We start from the raw sequence: 15,689 nt of genomic DNA on the forward strand, positions 1-15,689 counted from the left end.
GATGAAATTATACTAATTTTTCATATCTTCATCATTACAATGTCTGCATAGTGTAGGAAACTGCAACCACTACTTTCAATTTTACCTAAAAAGATTGTTACTTAAATATCTGGTAGGTGCTACAGTTTCATTATCATGTCAGGGATGGTGGAAAGTGGTAATGTCACTGAACCACTCACTAACCTAAAGGCAAAGACTAATGGTCTGGGGGTGTGGATTCAAATCACACCATAGCAGCTGACTGAATTTCAGATTTTAAAACAGTGAATTGAATTCTAAGTTAATTTCCTTATTGATAAAACTTCAATTTTGCTGAAGAAAGAATCTAGTTGGTTTACTAATGTCCTTTAAATAAGAAAATCTGCCATCCTTGGCCACCATGCAACTCCAAGCCCACAGCAATTTGGTTAACTCTTAAATGCACACAGAAATGGCCTAGCAGGCAATTCAGTTTAAACGGCAATTAGGGATGGGCAACAAATACTTGCTTTGCCAATGACGCCAACAGCTCATGATTTTCTCTAAATTGTCACTTTGTTTTATAGTATATAATACTTGTCAAACACACAAATGATACTAGTTCAAAAATGTTTGTATTAAATGTACATTTCAAAGTACAGTATATTCTCCTGAATTATGCACCAGGACTACTTCAATAAAATGGCAAATTTAATAATTTCAGTGGTGACAAGTAGCTTTGGAGCACATTTCATAATTGAAAACAAATAGGTCTTTTTCTCTTATTTATTTGGAACATTTTAATTAGCAGACAAAGCCTACTTGATTAGTGGAATTGCTGTTTGGCAAATTTAACTGGCAAGGTAAGACAAGCTGAAATAGTTAGATGACACCTTAACAAAAACAGTGAGAAATTATTCCAAATATCCATAAATGTCATTAACAAATCATTCATCTCCAATCCAACAGAAGTGGGAGATACAGTCATAGAGATGTACAGCACGGAAACAGACCCTTCAGTCCAACTCGTCCATGCCGACCGGATATTCTAACCCAATCTAGTCCCACCTGCCACACATGGCATATTTCAGTAAAGGAAGGACAATCCACATGCCATGTGTTAGCATCTTTGCAAAAACTGTAGTCAGCTTTGTGTAACCTCAGTTAGGAACGTCTGCCAAGTGGTCATCTTAAAAGCAGGATTTATAATGGCGGAGGGGCCAAATTAAAAATGCTCAGCATAAATAACTTTCAGACGAACAAAACTGGCAAATTTAATGCATTTTTTAAAAAATATTTAGCATACGGCTTCCACCACAATCACTTTTCCAATCCATGACTTAATATTTCTCAGCATTTGTTGGTAAATTGATATCACACTTTTAGATTACGATGACTACTTCATAGTATTTCCATTTCTGTATCTGTTTCCTGATTTTTTTGCTTTATGCTCAAATACTTGATCATAAAGTTGCCTTTTATTTGTTAGGTAGATCTGCCCTTCCTAAGGTCTCCTTAAATCGGTGTCTCAGAATGAGGGATCTTTTATTCTCCATTGGCTTCTTTCTTCCCCATTCTCTTCCACAGCCCCAGGAGCAGGCGGCAGTGTCAGGTACTTGGTAGGAATGCACTTCTGCTCCATGTCAAATGGATTTCTCAGGTTGGCAAATTAATTATAATTCATATTAACATCATAGGGGGAATAATTGAAAAAGCAGACTTCCAAAACGTCAATATTAATTGTATTTGCATACAAAGAATACAATCACTTGTAATATCGTTTGAGGTCACATAAACCATGGGTTGATCCAGCAGAATTTGTTCACATACCTAGGACACTACAGCATTCTACTGTCAAAGTTGACCAAGTTACTGAAATTATAAGCTTAGCAAGTTATCATCAAAACATTTTTATGACTACAGTGGAGTCCTTTGTGACTATTATAAATGGTAGTGTAGTCATAATAAAAATGCTCAGCAGAAATAGCTTTCAAACAACTGGGAAGGTAGTGAAATTTAAAGGAAAAGAAATATTCAGTGCACAGTTCACTCAATGGTTAATTTTCTATATGTTAGTTGATATTGTAATATTATACTGTACCTTGACAATAATTTTGGATGCTTAAGATTTTCAAAAAAAATCAAAATCTACTGATTACATAATACAGTGGTTCCTCTGCTCAAAAAAAGTAGAATTATGATCGAAATGTGTAGGCAATACAGTTGTCATATTACAGAATGTTTCAACATTTTATCAAAGAACACAAATCTGTATGCTGTCTGATCTCAGAATTAAGAGATTAACATGAGTAATGCACAATAATATGTGTGAACTTCAAAAGTGCAGGTTAACCTTTACAATTCTGAACAAAAATAAAATATGTTTGTCAAGGATTTGAAGCTAAAATATACATTTTAATCTCAAAGACACAATTATTTTAATTTGGCTAAACCTGCAATGATCTACACACATAAATACAGTTAATTCCAAAACAAAGCAATTTAAAAGAAAAAAAGGGTCTGGAAGTAATTGTTACAAGAATTCTGACCAATCAGAAAATTCTTAAATCACAGGAATTGACATGACAATACATATTCTTCCACTTTTGTTCAGCTTCTATCTATTATATAGATTATGCTAATATAGGCTTCGTCCGGAGACTCATTGAAAATGTTACCTAGTATGGTGACGAAATTATGAAAATGAACCTTCCAGCTCAGCGAACAAACCTACATCCAGAACCTCAATCTGAGTTACAAATCTTCTCAAAACCTGCTAAGATTATGCTAAACCACAAAATTATATGAAATGCTTCACAGGTTTTAACATCTAGACAAAATCATATATTAGAGCAGGCTTCTAAAGCATGAAATCAACATATGATACACCTTCCGCAACCCATTTTATAGGCCACAATTTTGTAGTGTCTTTTATCAAGAATTTAGCCCAAAAATATTTTGAGTAAGTTTCATTGTAGAAATACATAATATGCGCAATCAATTCCTCCCTTTGCCATTTTAAAATAAAGCATTAACCAATTTATTGTTAAGTAGTGGAAATACAAATTTGATATCTGCATTCAATCATATGATAGTACTGTGTATGTCAATTTCCAGGCTTTTGTTACCAAATGCAACAAACCCTCTAGATTGTAAATAAAACCAAGGAAATTCATCAAACACAAATGTTTTTAACAACAATAAAATAACTCTTAGTCAAAGTTTTAGCATTTACTTTTTGAACGGAACTGTTCTATCTTCTGAATTGTAGCTGCCATATCGTCTTGTCAAACTAAATATTACTTATCATCCAAAGCACAGATCTCTAACAACGCAAGCTGAAAGAAATTCAGCTAAACAGGGCTAAGACATTAAAAATCAAATTACAATAGGGAAGGGTCTATGTGGGTTACTCTTTGGAGGGTCAGTGAGGACTTGTTGGGCTGAAGAACCTGTTTCTACACTCTAAGCATTCAATGATTCTATAAGTAAGTATTGGTTCTAGTGTATCCATAATGAAAACACAGCTCAAAGCTGCCACTTAGTGTCGCACTCATCCACTACCTTCATCATTCATTCTGTCCACCACCAACACAGTGGCAGCAGTTCTACCATCTAAAACATCATTAAGGCAGCTTCCAAAGCTGTGACCTCCGCCATCTGGAAGGACGAGGACAGCAAATGCATGGGAGAACCACCACCTGTAAGTTTCCCTCAAAGCTAAAAACCATTCTGTAAAGGAGGAATACATTTTTTAAAAATCAAAATAATCTCAATTTCATGTAGGTCTTGATCATTACTCAAAAAAATTTTCAAAAATCAACCTATTCAACAGTGTTATTACACATCTTTGGAACAGGTGGGACTTGAACCCAGGCCTCCTGGTCCAAGGACACTACCACCCTGCCACAAGAGGACCCGCAGACACCAAAGCAGTTTGTGTCCAAATGCAACAAGATATGCACAGTATCCAGGTTTAGGGTGATACATTGCATTTGCATCAGACAAAAGCCAGACAATGCCCATTTCCAATAAGAAAATAATCCAACCATCACCCGTTTATATTAAATTAACCTACTATCAACATTCCAGGGATTACCATGGATCAGAAACGGAACTAGACTCACTATATACGGTGGCAACAAGTAAAGATCAAAAGCTAGGAATCATTCAACAAGTATATCATCTCCCAACTCCCCAACACTTGTACAAGACAAAGATCAGGTGTGTGATATAATTCTCCACAAATGCCTGGATGAGTGCAGCTCCATCACTGCAGAACCTTCAAACCATTCACAAACATTCATTACTTTCACCATTAATATACAGGCTATAGAACTTCATCAAAGTTCACCAGACAGAACCTTCCAATCCTACAACCACTCATTTCAAAGAAAAAAAATCAAGGCAACACCAACACCTGCCAGTTCCCTTTCAAGGTACTCATCATCCTGCTTTGGAATACAGCCATCTTTCTTTCAGTGTCACTGAGACAAAATTCTGGAACATCCTGATGGTATTATGGATATACCAACAAAATGGATTGCAGCAGTTCAAGAAGATAGTTCATCATCACCATCTCAAGGGCATTTAGAAGTAGGCATTAAATGATGGGCCAGTCAGTAAAACCCACGTCTAAATGAACTGAAACATCCCTCATGACTTTGGCTAAAAGTCAGGTTTTAAAATCTGCCGATAATTAAAATACAACAAATGTTAACTCTCAATGAGACAGATTATTGAATTTACTAGACAGTGCAGATAAGAACTAGACGATATTAATGAATAAATCATGCAGATGTAGAAAGTGTTTTCTGGATACTAAAAAACTACAAACCCCAGGAACCCCATCCAGGACAAACATATAAATAGAAAGCAGGAGACAACAGCTTCGCTTCACTTGAAGGTCGCCACTAATGATGTTACCTAGCCAGGTAATGAAACGTCTGGATATCAAACCTACAGCTCAGTGAGCAAGCCTAAACTCTATACTAAAACAGTATTGTTAATTGAAATATATGGCTTTCCCACTTAAAAGAGGCAAAAGAAAACTGCAGATGCTGGAATCCAAAGTAGACAGGCAGGAGACTGGAAGAACACAGTAAGCCAGGTAGCATTAGGAGGTGCAGAAGTCAATGTTTGAGTGTATCCCTTCTTCAGGACTGGGGGTGGAGAACTGAAGAAGGTTGACACCCAAATCGTCGACTTCTGCACTACCTGATGCTGCCTGGCTTGCTGTGTTCTTCCAGCCTCCTGCCTTTCCTACTTAAAAAGCATATTAAAACAAAGACTTTGGGCTGCAATGTGCCAGTTCTGGTTGTGTGAAATAAAGAACTGTCAAATATTGTTCTGTTTATATCAGAGATAAGTGTGTTAACTGATGAGGAATTGAAACATAATATGACAAACAAGGCTACCTCTAATAGAGTTACTGTGGCCTGAACAGATAAATATTCTTACTTTACAAGATTAGTCTGAATGATTACCAGTTGGAACTTGGCATCAAACTTGCATATCAAATGAAAAATAAATTTAAGATTTTTATTCTCTGTTTACAAATACAGCCGTAACCACCAACCCTCCCAAAACATACAAAAATCCAGTTGACAGTAATACAAAGGTAATTCTCAAGTAACATTCCATGCTCCATTAATATTTTCAGCTTGCTGTATGTTCACATGGTCATTCATAAGCTGTAGGAGACAGCTATGTTTATTCTATAGGTTTGTTCCTTTAGAGAAAAAGATATTGTTCAGGTCAAGAATCAAGAAAAAGAGGCCCAACATACCAAAACATGTAAAACTAGACAAGAAATATCAACTAGAGAAAGTGAGGACTGCAGATGCTGGAGATCAGAGCTGAAAATGTGTTGCTGGAAAAGCACAGCAGGTCAGGCAGCATCCAAGGAGCAGGAGAATCGATGATTCAGACATTAGCCTGAAGGGCTCATGCCCGAAACGTCGATTCTCCTGCTTCTTGGATGCTGCCTGACCTGCTGCGCTTTTCCAGCAACACATTTTTAGCTCAGAAATATCAACTGCAAACCAATTGAGTTCAATTTTCCAGAAATCATAGTGAAGCTGTATTCTGCTCAGGTCAAGCTAGGCCTATGATATTGTAATCAATTTTAGTCATTGCTATATAATCTATAACCCCAAGGTGAATGAACATGACAGAAATGAAAGAACAAGTAATTTAGTTTTGAGAGATAGGGATTATTACCAGCTAATTGAGGGTTCTTCAACCTGAAGATATGTCTCCTAAAAGAATTGCAATCAGTAAGATTGCAAAATAATATATTTTGGACATTGTAAAGAAGCAGGATAAGTTGAGACCCGAATGGGAAGAATGAAACAAGAACGGAAATTAAAACCATCTCACTGATGTTCTCACCACTGATTTAGTAACCTTCCAAATATCTGCATGCTTCTACTTGTATTCTGAGATTTATAGCCCCTGTCACAATATTGGTTCTGTTACAAGGTTACTATGTCCTTGAGCTTTTTAATCAGAGAAGGGATAATTGACCAGGCTCCCTCATATCTGAAGTTTGAATGGCTCATTGGGGCTTTCTGTTTACCCTAACAGATAATACCTTCAACTTAAGACTTCCTTGTCTTAAAAAACCCGGCATAATCAAAAAGGATGGCCAGCTCTCTAGCTGTGTAGTTCAATTCAGTTCAGGTATGTGTTGAATAAAAGTCTTAGGGGAAGCTGGAAGGCCTTCTCTCTCTCCTTCTGCCCTTCTGATTTCGAACTACAAGTTGCTTGTGCCATGTTTTACTGTTTGTTCTAAGTGATGTGTGTATTGTGACTGTTGCAAGTATTTTTGGAACAGCATCATTAAGTTGGGTTTGGATAATGATAAGTTGTCCAGTATTCTGCTTTCTGTTCTTTGTGTTTTACTGCATAATTTTGGAAATAAATTTTGTTTGTTTAAATCTTGGCAGTCACACCAGCTAATTTACTCTGGGAATATCAACTATACACCTTGCTATTTGTTTAGCTAAATTACCGTCTGGGCTACCTGCTTAAAAAGTGTTTTGAGGGGTCTAGCTAAGTCCATAACATCCCAAATTTTGATGTCACATGGGAGAAACATCCTCTTTACAATAACTGAAATAAAACCTACACATAATTTTAAAAGCCTCTACGGGATCATATGTTTTCTAAAAAATGAGCCAAAGTACATAATCATAAATACAAGAAAACATCTGAACCCTCTTATTTTTGGAGAGAAAAAAATCCCAGCCTGTTCCATGTTTTCTGGTTAAATGTATCCACTCAGCACTAGTAATACTCTTTTCTACATTTTTTCCAGCGCCTGGAACATTTTCATGGGAAGGCGATGACCTATTGGTATTAATGCTGGACTATTAATCCAGAGACCGAGGTGGTACGGTGGCTCAATGGTTAACACTACTGCCTCACAGCACTAGGGACCCAGGATCAATTTTTGCCTTGGGTGACTGTCTGTGTGGAGTTTGCACATTCTACCCGTGAATGCGTGCATTTCCTCCAGGTGCTCCGGTTTCCTCCCATAGTCACAAAGATGTGCAGGTCAGGTGAATTGGTCATGTTAAATTGCCCATAGTGTTAGGTGCATTAATCTAGGGCAAATATAGGTTAGGGGAATGGGTCTGGGAGGGTTACTTTTCAGAGGGTTGGTGTGGACTCGTTGGGTCGAATGGCCTGTTTCAGCACAGTCATAATGTTCTTGGGGCCCAGGTTCAAATGCCACCATGGCAAATGGTGGAACTTGAATTCAATTTTTTTTAAATTCTGGAATTCAGAATCTACTGATGATCATGAAGTCATTGCCAATTGTCGTAAAAATCCAACTAATTCACAAATGCCATCCTCACCTGGTTTGACCTACATATGACTCCTGACCCACAGCAATGGGGTTGACTCTCAATTGCCCTCTGAAATAGCCAAGCACGCCATTCACTTGTATAAATCGCTAGAAAGTCTCGAAGAAATGAAACTGGACGGATCACCTGGTATCGACCTCGGCACCAGAAAAGACAAAAGCAGAAACAGCTCTGTCAACCCTGTGAAGTTCTCCTCACTAACATCTGGGGGCTCGTGCTGAGAGAGCTGACTCACATCAATCAAGCAACAGCCTGACAGTCATACGCTTTGAATCATACCTTATAGGTAAAGTCCCAATCAGCACCATGACCATCCCTGAATATGTCTTGTCGCACCGGCAGGACAGACCCACCAGAGGTGGCAATACAATGGTATACAGTCGGGAGGGAGTTCCATGGGATTCCTCAGCATCGAGTAAAAAATGAGGTCTGCAGATGCTGGAGATCACAGTTGAAAATGTGTTGCTGGTTAAAGCACAGCAGGTCAGGCAGCATCCAAGGAATAGGAAATTCGATGTTTCGGGCATAAGCCCTTCATCAGGAATCATTTCCTCAGCATTGACTCTGGATCCCATGAAGTCTTATGACTTCATGTTAAACACAGGCAAGGAAACATCCTGCTGATTACCATGCACTGTCCTTCCTCAGCTGACCAGTCCATGTTGAGCAACACTTAGAGGAAGCACAGAATGCAAAAGCAAGAGCGCAAAATATACTCTGAGTGGGGAATTTCAATGTCCACTACCATGAGTGGCTCAGCAATAGTAACACTGATTGAGCTAGTCGGGTCCTTTAGGATTTAACTGCAAATCTGGGTCTGCGGCAGGGGTAAGGGAACCAACCAGCTGCAGATGCATCTGTCCAAGACAGTACCAATAAGTGTGACCATCGTATAGTCCTTGTGGAGACAAAGTCCCACCTTCATGTTGAGAATAACCTTCACTGTGTTGTGTGGCACTATTGCAATGCTAAATAGGACAGACGTCAAAACAAATCCAGCAACTCAAGACTGGGTATTCATGAGACGCTGTGGGCCATCAACAACAACAGAATTGTGCTCCAGTTTACCATCTACAAAGCACAAGCCAGAAGTGTGATTGAATATTCCCCACTTGCCTGGCAGCCCCAACAACACTCAAGATGCTTGACATCATCCAGGTCAAAGCAGCCCACTTGATTGGCATTGTAACAAACTCTCTCCATCACAGACATTCAGTAACAGCAGTGTGTACCATCTATTAGGTGCACTGCAGAAATTCACCAAAGATCCTCAAGACAACACCTTCTCACAAGCACTTCAATCTAAAAGGCCAAGAGCAGCAGATATGTGGGAACACCACCTCCTTCAGGTTCCCCTCCAAGCCACCTACCATCCTAATTTGAAAACATATCAGCTTACCTTCACTTGTTTGAATTCTGTCCCTAATGGCAGGTGGACTGCAGCAGTTCAAGAAGACAGCTCATCACCACCTTCTCAAGAACAACCAGAGACTGGTAATAAATGCTGGCCAGCCAGCGATGCCCACATCCAAAAGAATAAATAAGGAAAAATAATAATATGGAAACAAGAGCAGTGCTCCAAGTGTGATTTGACCAAGGACTAGTACAAATTTAACATATCCTGAAACTATAACAAAAGGGTTAAGAGGTAGCAGATTTAAAACAGATGAAGATAAATTACTTCTCTTAAAAGGGTAGTGAATCGGAGGAATTCACTACCCTGAGAATGCAGTGGATGTCTGGTCATTGAGTAAATTTAAAGGAGGATTTTTAATTAATAATGGGTTGAAGGGTTATGGAGAACAAGCAGGAAAATAGAGTTGAGGCTGAGATGAGATCAGCCATGATCATATGAAGTAGAAAAGCAGGCTCAAAGTAGCTACCTAGTTCTTAGGTAGCTCAATTGTATTCCTCTAGAATTTCCATTTCTCAAGTCCAAATTGGTTATGCAAATTTTAAATAATCATTCACCTCCAGGTTCTGATAAATTAGTATCAGAACTGACACAAAGGACATCAAACAAACATTAAATCTTGATTTATTTCCACAAAATGTTACCAATCTGAAAATTTCCAGAAATTTCTGTTTCCATCTTTACACAAATTAATGTAGAACACCACTTCCCATCTTCTTAACCAAAGAAGCAACCCTGAAAATGAACAAAATCAGAAACTGATGGAGAAATCCAACAGATCTGGCAGCATTGGGAGAGAAAAAAAAGTTCATGGTTCTGGTCCCGTGACCCTTCTTCAGAACAGACGGATTGGATTTCAGTAATCAGTTAAGCTTAGCTCCTACGGGCTATTCTGCTATTTTTTCTCCTGACTCTACATCCACTGATCTTAGACACAGACATAATATCACAACTGTTTTACATGTTTGAAGAATTTTGAATAAATCAAATAAAGAAATGCCAAGATTAGTCCTTAGTTATTAAGTGTTTATCCAATCTTAATTCTGACATTGAGTCAAATAAAGCGTTACCTCTGGTTAAACATTTGCTCGCTGAGCTCGCAGGTTTGTTTTCAGATGTTTGTCACCATGCTAGATAACATCATCAGTGAGCCTCCAGTAAAGCGCTGGTGTTCTGTTCTGTTTTCTATTTATGTATCTTCATCTCCTAAGGTGGGTGATATCATTTCTGTTTTTTTTTCTCAGCGGAGGTAAATGGGGTCCAAATCAATATGTTTATTGATGCAGTTCCAGTTTGAATGCCAGGCATCTAGGAATTCCCATGCATGTCTCTGCTTAGCCTGTCCTAGGATGGATGCGTTGTCCCAGTCAAAGCAATGTCCTTCTTCATCTGTACGTAATGACAGTGATAGTGGGTCATGTCTTTTGGTGGCTAGTTGGTATAGTACCAGACTATTCTGAGCCCTTGGCATCATGGTAGCCCACAAATCTACCAAAACACTCAAACAGCTACTGATGAATCTAAAGGACCCTATACCAACAAGCTACAAATGAATGTCATTTACAAAATACCTTGCAAGGTCTGTATCAAACATTACACTGGACAGACAGGCAGAAAACTAGCCACTAGAATACACAAACACCAATTAGCCACCAAAAGATATGACGCACTGATCCTAGTATCCTTATATACAGATGAAGGAGGACACCACTTTGACTGAGACAACACATCCATCCTAGGTCAGGCTAAACAGCGACATGAATGGAAATTCCTAGAAGCTTGGCATTCAAACTGGAACTCCACCAAAAAACATTTCAATTTGGACCCCATTTACCAACCTCTTAGAAAAAGAATTGGAAACAATATCACCCATCTTAAGACCAAGGCACATAAATAGAAAGTAGGACAGAACACCAGCACTTCACTGGAGGCTCACTGATGATGTTACCTAGCATGGTGACAAAGTATCTGAAAACTAACCTGCCAGCTCAGCAAGCAAACTTACAACCTGAGCCCCAATCTGAGTTACACATTTTCTCAAAGATTGCTTTACCTCTGTTTAATATATGTAACTGAAAATTGAAGTCTCAAATTCAGTCAGTAAGTTATCTCGTTTTGAATAGTTATTTGTATATGGTACTGGTAGTTGCCATATGCTGTCCCTTGGCTAATTTTAATTATTCCACACTGTGGATCAGGCATACAGTAGATCATGTCACTGAATAATGTTCAGCACTTTTGTATAATACTTCTTAAGTTTAATTCAGACTAGGCAGCAAATGCTAATCTTTAAAAGCAAAATCTGCAAACAGTTATAATATGAACATAATCATGTTTTACTAAGATGGCAAAACAGCTCTTCAATATATTATTCAGCTTTAAACTTTCCACATGTTTATATTTGCTGAAAGAAACTACACTATAAAACACTTTGCATCCATGACACAAAATCTATTACTAGATTTGAAATAAACAAAACAGCTTTGATGAAACTAAATACAGCAAACCAGTAAAACCATTGTTGCAAGTCATGAAAGCTAAGATACATCTATATTACAATACATATACAAAGATCTCATTCTTCACAGTGAATGCTAAAGATGATCTATCCCTCATATGCAAATTCAAAAGATTACAAGATTCTGATTTATATTTAAATTGCATTTTCACAAAGAAGTAAAAACACGGTTTATAACAATTTTCAGTGCACATATTACCACTGTTGTGCTTGGAATTATTGAATTGCTTCGCCTTGGGCTGTGGCATTTGATGGGGAAAACAAGGAAATCAAGCAAAGAGACGCAATAAACCCTGAAAGTCGGCCTAATTTTCCATCTATTCATAAGTTATGTCCATTTTAAATGCGGGGTTAGGTGTGTGTTGGGGTGTGGTAGGGCGGGGGACGTTGTTACTATAGACGTGTAAACTGTCACATTTCAATTTCCTGAATATACGGTGCCCCCTGTAACCTAAGATGAAGAAGGAAACCTCTGATTCTTTCTATCCATCTGCTTATTTTCCCACTAGTAAAGTTCAAAGACTTACTGACATTCAAAAAGCTCTTTTTCAGTTTTTTTTTGTTCAAATTCTTATAAAATTGGCACTAACCCCCAAATCGATAAATACTTGGAACTGTTAGATATTTCTTCAGATTATACCATGCTCAATTTTGCCAAAATACTGGCGGCACGGTGGCACAGTGGTTAGCACTCAGGCAGCTGTCAGTGTGGAGTTTGCACATTCTCCCTGTGTCTACGTGGGTTTCCTCCCACAGTCCAAGAATGTGCAGGTTAGGTGAATTGGCCATGCTGAATTGCCCGTAGTGTTAGGTGAAGGGATAAATGTAGGGAGATGCTGCCTGGCCTGCTGTGCTTTGACCAGCAACACATTTGCAGCTGTGATCTCCAGCATCTGCAGACCTCATTTTTTACTCGGATAAATGTAGGGTGGGTTGCTCTTCGGAGGGTCGGTGTAGACTCGTTGGACCAAAGGGTCTGTTTCCACACTGTAAGTAATCTAAATCTAAATTCTCCCTAGTTGTGGGCATCCTATCAATTTATCATTGGCATCTGATTTCTTTCACTTTAAAACACAGATGAATTTCCAATTTGTCTCCACAATCCAATCTGCTGGACGTCTTGGCTCCAGTTCACTCATGAATTTCCAATGTTAAACTGGGCCACGAAGGAGAAATCCGATTAAAGAATACAAGACGTTTCAAATGCCGTTGAGCTGGATAATAACTTAATGGATAGTTACAAACCCAACAGTGCAAGGCAAAGTTTTAACTAACATTTAGGGTACTTCATATTTGTCACTTTTGAGCAGACAGGGACACTTCAAGCTTGAAGTTTAATTTCCCTCAGTTCCCCCACTATTAACTCCCCAATGAACAACTCAAATTCAGAGGGCAATGCAAGTGAAAAGACTTGCAAAAGCAAGCACAGCTCTGATGAAAAGGCAAAAGGCGAGGGAGAGAGGCAAAGGACACGAAGGCAGGCGCAAGTTAGAAACAAAGCGTGAAAAATGGCGAGCAGACCAAGAGAGCCAAACGGGAAGCAAGGATGTCTTATTGTTCATACTGACCACGACCACAAATCTTGTCTCCTGGAGGTGTCTGGAAACTGCAATGTTTCGATCAGGCCCAGCCAATGGGTTTTGTTAAAGACAGATCACATTCGACCGCGGCGAGTCTCACTTTGTGTTAATGAATACCGAAGGCGTTGGGTTTCCAGGTTGGTCACTTATTGGAAATCTAATCCTTTCTAAATTCAATCTCCTGGAGAGATCTTCCTGCTCCTCTCTCCCCTCCCCAAACTTTAATCCTCCCAATGCCGCCACTCACTCCCGGTCGATTTTCCACTAGTTTTTACAGTTAGGCATTGCCTTCCGCGAGCTGGCTCAGACTCAACGGCAGTTACATAAATTAGGCAAATGAGCAGAAGCCGCGCTCCCATTGGCTCAAATTTGAATCAGCGTCGGGTAAGGAAGTGAACGCGGCGCCGTTGCTATGGTGACGGAGAAGCTGCGCCCACCCCCTCCCTGGCCCCAAGTTCTAGGAACACCTATACTATAAAAATCCTGATGAAAGAGCGTCGCTCCGAAAGCGAGTCTGCTTCCAATTAAACCTGTTGTGTGATTTTTAACTTTGTACATCCCAGTCCAACACCGGCATCTCCAAATTATAAAGATCCTGGCAGCCTATCGGCTGATTCTACCTGACCTGACTCAGTGAAAGAACGACTTAAATCACGCACAGTCCCTTGTTCTTTTCATTCTTGCCTGGACGCGTTTGCTTGCTTCTTTCAAGGGGAGTGCCGTTCAGTGATTCGCACTGGGACCCGGGGTTGGGTTTAATCCTTGGGTGACTGTTGAGTTTCCACATTCTCCTTCTGTCAGCGTCGTTTTCTACCTGGGTGCTCGGGTTTCCTCCAATAGTTCAGAGATGCAGGGTTACAGGGACATGGGCAGGTCTGGGTGGGAGGGTCTTTGGAGGGTAGCTGTTGGGAAAATGTAGGGATTCTATGTTTCTCGCATGCATTGCTCATCTCTAATTGTCCAGAGCGCAGTTAAGAACCAACCACAATCTGAGTCGTAGAGATGTACTGCACGGAAACAGACCCTTTGGTCTAACTCGTCTATGTCGACCATATATCCTAACCCAATCTAGTCCCACCTGCCAGCACCTGGCCCTTATCCCTCCAAGTCCTCCCTATTCATATACCCATCCAGATGCCTTTTAAATGTTGCAATTATATTAGCCTCCATCACTTCTTCCAGCAGCTCATTCCATACAAGTACCACCCTCGGCCTGAAAACGTTGCTCCTTAGGTCTCTGTTACATCGTTCCCCTCTCACCCTAAACCTATGCCTTCTAGTTCTGGACTCTCCCACCCCAGGGAAAAAACTTTGTCTATTTATTCTATCCATCCCCTTATGATTTTATAAACCTCTAAAAGGTCACCCCTCAGCCTCTGACGCACCAAGGAAAACAGCCCCAGCCTATTCAACCTCTCTCTATAGCTCAAATCCTCTCCATATAGCTCAAATCCTCCAAACCTGGCAACATCTTTGTAAATCATTTCTGAACCCTTTCAAGTTTCACAACATCCTTCCAATAGGAAGGAGACCAGAATTGCACGCAATATTCCAACAGTGGCCAAACCAATGTGCTGTACAGCCACAACATGACCTCCCAACTCCTGTACTCAATACACTGGCCAATAAAAGAAAGCAAACCAAATGCCTTCTTCATTATCCTATCTACCTGCGATTCTACTTTCAAGGAGCTATGAACCTGCACTCCAAGGTCTCTTTGTTCTGAAACACACAATAGAACTTTACCATTAAGTGTATAAGTCCTGCTAAGATTTGCTTTCCCAAAATGCAGCATCTTACATTTGTCTAAATTAAACTCCATCCGCCACTTCTCAGCCCATTGTCCATCGGATCAAGATCCTGCTGTAATCTGAGGTAACCTTCTTCGCTGTCCACTACACCTCCAATTTTGGTGTCATCTGCAAATTTAACAATCATGCCTCTTATGCTCACATCCAAATAATTTATATAAATGATGAAAAGCAGTGGACCCAGCACCGATCCTTGTGGCACTCCACTGGTCACAGGCCTCAAATCTGAAAAACAACTCTCCACCACTACCCTCTGTCTTCTAACTTTGACCAGTTCTGTCTCCAAATGGCGAGTTCTCCCTGTATTCCATCAGCTCTAACCTTGCTAACCAGTCTCCCATGTGGAATCTTGTTGAAGGTTCATATAGAAGTCCAGATATATCACATCTACCACTCTGCCCTCATCAATTTTCTTTGTTAATTCTTCAAAAACTCAATCAAGTTTGTGAGACATGATTTCCCACGCACATGTTGACTATTCCTAATCAGCCCTTGCCTTTCCAAATACATGTACATCCTGTCCCTCAGGATTCC

General features: G+C 39.6%; 1 protein-coding gene across 3 annotated transcripts in view; it reads right to left on the bottom strand.

Annotated features, from left to right (window-relative positions):
* Nucleotides 1-13,642, bottom strand: part of LOC132818995 (G-protein-signaling modulator 2-like) — a 67,568-nt gene extending 53,926 nt beyond the window's left edge. For all 3 annotated transcript variants that reach the window (XM_060830218.1, XM_060830217.1, XM_060830216.1), the window contains exon 1: nt 13,333-13,642. The gene's annotated coding sequence lies outside the window, so the exon portion shown is untranslated. The remainder of the gene's footprint in view (nt 1-13,332) is intronic.
* Between the last annotated feature and the right edge of the window lie 2,047 nt (nt 13,643-15,689).

The sequence above is a fragment of the Hemiscyllium ocellatum genome, chromosome 9 (genome assembly GCF_020745735.1).
Source record: "Hemiscyllium ocellatum isolate sHemOce1 chromosome 9, sHemOce1.pat.X.cur, whole genome shotgun sequence".
In the NCBI taxonomy this organism is placed as follows: domain Eukaryota; kingdom Metazoa; phylum Chordata; class Chondrichthyes; order Orectolobiformes; family Hemiscylliidae; genus Hemiscyllium; species Hemiscyllium ocellatum.